Below are 8,828 nucleotides of genomic sequence, written 5' to 3'. Positions count from 1 at the left end.
CCTTTATACACAATGCTATACTGTATTCAGGGTATGCTAGGGCAATGGTGGCACAAATCTTATGGGAGTAACCAATTAATAATTGATTTGATTTATGACTTTCTTTATGAGATGGAATCCACACTGGACATATTACCTATACCTGAGACTAGATGAATCATGGATCTAGAGTGAAATACAACAATACCTGTTTAAAAAAAGAAAAATGTGTAGTAATAAAATGATTCCTAATGATATTCCGCTGTACATATTGATTAGTTTCTTCTTTAACCATCATCAGAGAAGCTTCCTCCTGCGGCAGGTAGGAAGAAATATAGAGACACAATCAGACATAATGCAGAGAGTGAGAAACCTTGGAACACTTAGCCATAAATAGAATGTCTCCATCAAATCTTCCCCTCCAAGCTCAGTGAACCCCATGGAGGGGGAGGCAGAAAGAGTATAAGAGCCATGGGGGATAGAGAATACCAAGAAAACAAAATCCTCTAAATCAACATGAGCAGAGCTCATGTGATCTCACAGAAACTAAAGCAGCATGCACAGGACCTGCATGGGTCTGCACCAGGTCCTCTGAACTTACATTATGGCCTTTAGCTTAGTATTTTTGTGGGATTCCTGAGTGTACAAATGATTAGGTCTCTGATTCTTTTGCTTTCACCTGTGTTCTTCCCTTCTGTTCATTTGTCTTGTCCAATTCTATGTAATTTTTGTTTTTATAACATATTTTATTTTATTATTTTTTCTGAGCTGAGGATCAAACCCAGGGCCTATTTTGTTATATTTTTAAAAAGAATGAATGAATGAATATTAATGAATGAATGAATGACAGCCACTAGGACAAAGGTTCACAACTGAATTGTCATTTATACCTGCTAAAAAAGGGAAAAATCACTTTTCTCCAGTGGAGTGACACTGGGTACATCAATATAGGTGGAAGTTTCTGTCCCAGCAGCCACTTCCCAAATAACCACAAGAGAGTCTTATTACTAATTATAAATGTTTGGTCAATAGCTCTGGCTTGTTACTAGGTAGCTCTTACATTTAAGTTAAGCCATATTTCTCATCTACACTCTACCATGTGGCTTGGTACCTTTTCTCAGTACAGCATGCTCATCTTGATTCTCCCTGCATCTGCTGGTGACTCCTCTGACTCCTCCCTTCTTCATCCCAGAATCCTTAGTTTGGTTGTCCCCCCTATACTTCCTGCCTGGCTACTGACTAGTCATCTTTATAGTAAAACAATTTGAGTGACAAATCTTTACAGTGTACTAAAGGGTTATTCCACAGCATTTCCCCCTTTTGTTTAATTTAAAAGGAACATTTTAAGATCAGTCCTCATGTTCAGGAGTAGTTGATCAACATGTAATGGACTCCAAAGTTTTCTTATGTTTGCTTTTACTTGGTTACAGTTTGGTGCTTTGTTTGTTTGTTTTATTTTGGGGTGGTTTTTTTATTTTGTTTTTTTTGTTTGAGGGGTTGTCATTGTATTGAGATTTTGTTTTTTGAGAAAGAACTTAAAAGTTGTGTATGGGGGGATCTGGTAGGAGTTGGAAGAGGGGAAGAATATAATTAAAACATATTTAAAGTTGTTTCAAATAATAAAAAATAAAGTTTAAAAAACAGAAGTTCCCTTTTTGAGGTATTGAGCTCTAGAATTTCAACATATAAGTTGTAGAGAGGACACAATTCAAGCCTAAACAGTGGGAAGTACTGGGGCCCTTTGATGGGTGAGCACCCTTTCTGAAGAATAATCCTGAACTGTTCTTTCTTCCCTGGTGTCCTTTCCTGCTCATTTACAGGGCAGGGAAGAAATCAGGCAGTGAGAACCCTCATTCTGTCATCCTTAAAGCTTTATGGTCTGCCTCTGGATGAGTCTTCTGGCTAAGACCCAGAAGAACAATCTGATAACAGAGAATGTATTGACCTCTGGAATCTACATCTGTTGCTCACATGTCTGAATCATATTCATAGTACATGAGATTGTGTCTGCATTTTACACAATACTTTTTACAAAATACACAATACTTTCCCATTGGAAGGTAGTATCTGTGACCTTTGCATTATAATCCCAATGTCAGAGGAAAACATTTAATTTGTATTATTTCAGGTACTATACTGCCTTATAATCTGTGATACTTCCTTCTCTGTGAAACTGGGACACATGTCAGGGGAGATGGTGAAGAGCTCTCTGGTGTCTTCAATTATCTTGCTGTGTGATATCTATTAAATAGAGACCAGTGCAGTAGAGGTGTGATTGATTTTTTTCCCCTGTACATTAAGGCTTATTTGGAAGGAAACTGGTGTGGACTATTTTTATTTAGGTTTATTTTATAGTTCTCATTGCAGGCAAGCATGTGCGACTTTATAGGGGTATGTACACGTGAAAGCAGGTGCCCAAGAAGGCCAGGAGTACAGGCTCCTCTGGATCTGAGTTACAGGCACTGTGAGCCACCTCATCTGGGGCTGGAAACTGAACTAAGATCCTCTGCAAGAGTAATACAACTTCTTAACTGCTGAGCCATCCCTCTAGACGCTTTGTGTGTGGATTATTAACAGTTCTATCTATGTCATGTTTTATATGCCTGGCGTTGTTAAGTGCTAATGTATTATGCATTTAACCTTCACACAGTCCTTGTAATATGAGTACTATGATAATCCCATTTTATAGATGGTGAATTTGTGGCACCAAGAAGCTCAGTAACTTTGCTGGGTTTACACAGGAAGTCAGTGGCACACCTGTCTATTAACTCTCAAAGTCCATTGCTTTGGAACCATTTTCGATTCTCCTCCTAACTGGGTAAATGTGATCTGGGGCAATCTCAATGGATTCTCTGTCCTTCAATCTCTTCAGGTCTGAATGGGGACAAAACAGTCACATCTTCATAGGATTAATGTATGTACAGCATTTAAAATAGCACCCAGCACTAAAGCCAACACACACAGTGCATGACTGAGAATTTATTGTACACTGTGAAGCTAATTGAAGCCATGCTGCCTCCTGCAGCTGATTAATCGTGTCTGGCTTCTGAAGGATGGGATTGGCAGATATTTTGCTGTTTTATGAAGGATGGGACTGAGCTGTCAGTTTCTATGAAAATAAGAAAGAGGAGGTCAGAGGTGTTTTTGATAGCAACACAAAGGGCCTTTATACAGCTTGAAAAGGTTGGAGGTGTTCACAGACTGCGAACTGAGTCGTCCACGGCCTGCTTGCAGTCTCCTTGACCTCTTTCTTCTCCATGTGGTATAAACAGGCAATGAAACGGCACCAGGATTCAGGAAGAACAATTTTGAACATGTTTCAGAGACTAGAATCTTGAAAGGAAATTAAAAATTCTTAATTCTGCACCACAAGGAAAGTCGTGTTCCCTAGGCCGGCGGTTCTGTGAGCCCATGGAGCAGTTATCAGCAATCCTTTAGAAAACTGCAGTGTGTGCATGTGGAGTGGGGTGCTCTCTAATTGCTGCAGCAGGCTACCACTAGGAAGAACAAAGGAAATATTTAGCACGTCGTAAATTCTCCTGCAGCCCTGAGGAGTGGCTGGAGTTCAGATTACACGTTTATAACTAGAGTTTGAGAGCAATTTCTACTTCACTTTGAGAAAGTTGTTGGAGAAGCTGCTGGGTACTTTTCCTCCTTAAAGTCCAGAGAAACACAGACCAAGTGGTTAACAGTCCTGTTCATCTGGGGTGGGACACTATGGAGCTTGGAGAGATATAATAGTGGAAATCATTTCCCATCTAGATTTGCTTTTGAATGGGGGAAGTAGAATCCTCCTGGAGTAGGAAAAGACACACACAGGGAGTGAATATTCTGACAGCTTCCCAGCCTCTCTGAGGACCAAGACTGAGACAGTCAAAAGAATAGGCCGGACCTAAAAATAGATTCAGCTCTCAATGCCAAAGGCTAGAGAGAGAGAGAGTAAATATCTTGCCAAGGGTAGAGTGGAGCAGCCACACAGCACAGTTAGGAAACAAAACCACCTCAGTCCAGTAATGGCAACAAGAAGCTACCAGACATAAGGCTGGTTGAAGCTGGACAGATCTTGAAGCTGAGTTTTGTGAGACTTGATCACATGGATTGGTATAGCTTTGTCTTTGGATAAGATGCTTCAACTCTGCACATTTTAGTGAACACATTTTCTTTGCAAATGGAAATGCACTGGTGTGATTGGCCAGTAAGATTTTATTTGTGAGTTCTCTCTGGCTTTACATCCTGTGGCTTGGCAGAGCCTTAAGAATTATCTTGACATTCTCCACACAGATGATTGACAAAATATGGGAACACATTATCCCCTGAGATAGTAAGTTGATGTCTCAAACAGGTCTTGCTAAAAAGGGCTTTCTGATGGAAGAGAAAGGCATGATTTCTGGAGTTTTGGTAGCTAAATGCCCCATTCCCCCAAATGAAAGAATTGGCATTTTCACTAGCTTGACCAAATTTTTAATTGCCTATGGCTATAATGAGGCTTTTTTCGAAAAAATTAGAAGAAATTACAAACAAATTTCTCTGCTCATTGAATTTAGTTAAGATAAAATAAATTTTTTTAAATATAAAATTTCTCTAGACTTCAATGACGGAATAAATCTTACTAGGTTTATAAGCCAACACCTCACTGTCCTCTCTTTACTGAAAATGAAAGCAGAGGCTTTATTATTTAGAGTAAAACTAGCGAGCTGGATGCGGGACTAATCTGTACCTTAAATTGAGGGGTTCCGAGGTAAATAGCTACTACGGCTAAATAAGTGCCTATTCCCCTGTCACATTCGTTAATCCACTAGTGACAGTGCCTCTTGTAGTTGATTTTGTAGTTTTCCTAACTATTGGATGTTTGACTGACACAATAGTTTAGCTATGTCGCTCCTCTGTGTTTCATCCCACTGTGGGGAAGAATTAGCTTCTAATCCCACAGTATGCTGTCCAAGTGTAGTCTGGTTGCAGAATGAAGGGTCCTCCATTTTTTTTCATTTTCTTTTTGATCAGAAATGATTTTTTAAAAAAAGTCAAAGACAAATTTAAAAATTAAAATGGTTTTATTATGGCATTCGTGAATGATATTCAGTACTGCAATTACTGAACGCACTTAAAGAATTGATATTACATTTATTGTATTGCTTGAAACAAAGCAAGAGATGACTGGTAAATTGGGCATGGTGATGCATGCCTGTAATCCTGGCACCAAGGAAACCGAAACAAGAAGGTTGTGATGTGTTTGAAACCAGCCTTCCTGGCCTACATAGAAAAATCCTTTGTCAAAAAGGAAAAGGGAGAGGTGTGGCAAGGAGACTCATCCTGTAAAAGTGATTGCCACCAAGTTTGATTACCTGAGATCCATCCTGGGATCCTCTTGGTGAGAAGATAGAGTTCCCACAAATTGTCCTCCAGTACCACATATATGCTGTGCATGTGCTTACATGTTCTCTCTCTCTCTCTCTCTCTCTCTCTCTCTGAATCAATTACTGAATGTAATAAAAATTTAAAACAAGAAAAAAAGAAATATCAACCTAAAATATATGTGTATTTCAAACATATTTTAGATATCTGAGAAATTAAAAGGTAAAAGTATGAGATGGTATAATTATATCATGTAAGAGCTTGTCAAGCAATACAATATTTATGAATATCTTCTGTCAATTAATTTTCAAATGAATTAAAGTCTAAACACAACTGGAGCTTTCTAGACTCCACCCCGATGACTTGTTTACTCTGACAACATCCCACGCAGCTCTTGCCTTGTGTCCTTGTGTTTGTATTGCTGGAGTGGGTCTGCATTCTGAAATACTAACATCAATCTAGAATGACCGGATGTCAATGGAAAGTTTATTGAATAATTAATTGATGGCCATCTAACCATGCATTCTTACTGACATTGTAGTGACTCAAAGAAGTTCAAGTATTTAAAAATAAGTGGGAGATAGAAACAAGCCTTTTATAAATATAGTTCTAAGAGAGAATCTTCCATTGTTCTCTAAGGCTTACAAAATTGAAGGTCTCGTGCTTTAAGAAGATAAAAAAGGAATTCTTTCTTGCTGTAGAATAAATAGACTATCTCACCCATGAATAATGATTAACGTTCTTTGCCTCAAAGAAAAGGCTCCTAGGAGTTCACACCTGCAGCATTCATGAGTCTCGGGCCCTGTTCCCTTGAAAGAAACTTAATAATCACTATTCACAGGTGAAGTGTGCTTTAGTTGGATATAAAAAGTTGAGACAAACCCAGCCTGCTTTGTTTCCAGCGCTGTTATTTTCCCAGGATTCCACCCCCACCAGTCACTGCAAAAATACTTGAGCAGCTTTACGGTTATCCAGAGGTGCTGTTGTAAATACCTTTTTCTTTTCTCCTCAGCTTAGTTTTGTGTTCATCAGAGACTCAAAGGAAGTTCTAAAGGTCAGGAAAACAAGCTTCTGGAAAACGCAGATTCAAACCTGAGTAATAAGGTTGCATTTTCACAGCTGAACCCTTCTTATTGTCTTCCAGGTCTGAACATATCCTAGGTTTTCTCATTCTGAGGACAGACCTGCAGAATCCAGCCATAAATATATACACTTAAAGGCATATATAGCTGTAAGCTTTACATTCAAGTACAAGATGGAGTATAAATTTGGGATGTATAAAGTATAGATGAAGTTCTGAGTGAAGTCTCTGCTTAGAGAGCACATGGATGATCTGTATATTGTTTATGGCTTCGTCACATGTTTTCTTGGATGATCTGTATATTGTTTATGGCTTCGTCACATGTTTTCTTGGATGATCTGTATATTGTTTATGGCTTCGTCACATGTTTTCTTGGATGATCTGTATATTGTTTATGGCTTAGTCACATGTTTTCTTGGCATCTAGGTTATTAAAAAAAAAAAAAACACTCTTAAAAGTGGGACTGGAGAGATGGCTCAGTGGTTAACAGTGCACACTGCTCCTGCAGAGGATCTAAGTTCAGTTCCTAGCACCCACATAGGTTGGCTCACAACCACCTGTCACTCCAGCTTCGGGGGGATCTGTCACCCCCTTCTGGACTCTGTGGAAACTGCACTCGTGTAAACCCCCCCACACACACACATAAACACAATTAAAAACAAATCCTTAAGAGAAAACAAAAGCATGGCTCCATCATTTAAAACTTTTAAAAGTCAAAATTCCTCTATTGCTTGAAAAGCTCTAACCTCTAGCTACAAATGTTCCATCTACTACACTGCCCCCTTGTAAAAGGAGCTGAGTCTGAATGACTCCCTCTAGACCCCAACTGTATTCTCTTTTCAGAGCTTTGTGAATCATCGGACAGTTTCCTTCCTGAATGTTGAATGTGTATTCCTGAAATACGCAAGTTGTCATTTGTCCATCAGCCCTTCCTCTCACCACACAGTTATTTTCCACTGGCCCAGCTTAGCTAAGCTCCTGCTGTGGCTGCCTCATGTACAGAGGGCTTAGGTGGAGAATGTGAGTTATGTGTGCATTCTTTCTATACTTAACCTGCAGGCAGGCATAACAAAAACAATTGTGCAGGAAATGATGATGAAGTGTTCTTGCCTTCAACCAGTGTAAAACCAAAAGCTATGTATTGAAACACACATACAAAACATTTAAGGGCCATCACAAAGATGTTGGTGGGGATACTGGAGAACACAGAAGAGGGTAACATGGCTTAGGCAGGAAGTGGAAGGCACTACTAGAAGGCAAGGCAGGCTGAGTGAAGAGAATTTATTCAGCTCTGAGCAAATTCTTCTCAGTAGCTAGGGCAGCCAAGGGTGAGGGTGGGGAGGAATGGAAGGGTGGGCCAGTTATTCTGTCTTATTGTTTTAGCCTGAATTTATTTATGATAATCAGCTCTTCTGTTTACATAGTAATAGTGCTTTTATCACAGGGATAAAAAGCATATTAACTATTCCAGCATATTTGTATTTACACCACACAGCAACTATTTCATCTGAAGTTCCTTCTAGCTCTGAATTCAGCCTCATACCTAACATTGCCTTGCTTTCATGCACATTTCTCATAAACAGATATTGGTGGCTTTTAAAATTGTTTGTTTGTTTGTTTGTTTGCTGAGTCCAGTTAGTGTTTCCCACACACACACACACACACACACACACACACGGGTATGGTGTCATCCCCTGGGGCATGGGCAACCTACCAGCGACCACACCCACAAAGAAAAGTGACTCTCCCTTCCCCAGCAACCATCAACTGCCAATAGCTCCTGAGCCTGGGATGGGCTCCCTGGAACTCCGTTCTCCTCCATGCAGAAATTTGGAACTTTGTGACTTTGGGCAGGTTTTATGCAGGTAATGACAGCCTTTGTGAGTTCATACATGCAACAGGCATGTCATATCCAGAAGACAGCATTTTACAACACTCCTCCTCATCTCTGGGACTTACATTGTATACCCACCCTCCATCCCAACAAGATTTCTTTGTAGGGTAGTGGTACATGAGATATGCATTCCTCTCAAGAAGTTCTGTGCCTCTGTATTGACCATTACCCAGTTCCCTGGTTACAGCTGAGAGTGGCACAAATCTCCGGGCACAAATAACTAGAAGGCAGTTTGACAACATGACCATCAAGCAAGATAAGATCAATAGGTTCTCCCCTCGTGTCTGTGATTACGTGTTTTAACTCTGTGTACAGTACTAGGCACGATTTCCTTCCTGCAGCAGGCTTCAGATCCGAGTAAGAGGGCAGTTGGTCACCTCTATAAACAGTCTCATCACTGCTGTAGCATTGAGCGCATCTGTTTGGCAGATTGGAATTGCAGCATGCCGGGTCCAAGGCTGGGGAAGACCAGTGATGTCTTTCCTCCCTCGTTATACCTCTTGGCACTATGAAAGCTAGCTT

This window comes from Onychomys torridus, chromosome 19 (assembly GCF_903995425.1).
Source record: "Onychomys torridus chromosome 19, mOncTor1.1, whole genome shotgun sequence".
NCBI classification, from domain to species: domain Eukaryota; kingdom Metazoa; phylum Chordata; class Mammalia; order Rodentia; family Cricetidae; genus Onychomys; species Onychomys torridus.
This window is presented reverse-complemented; position numbering follows the sequence as displayed.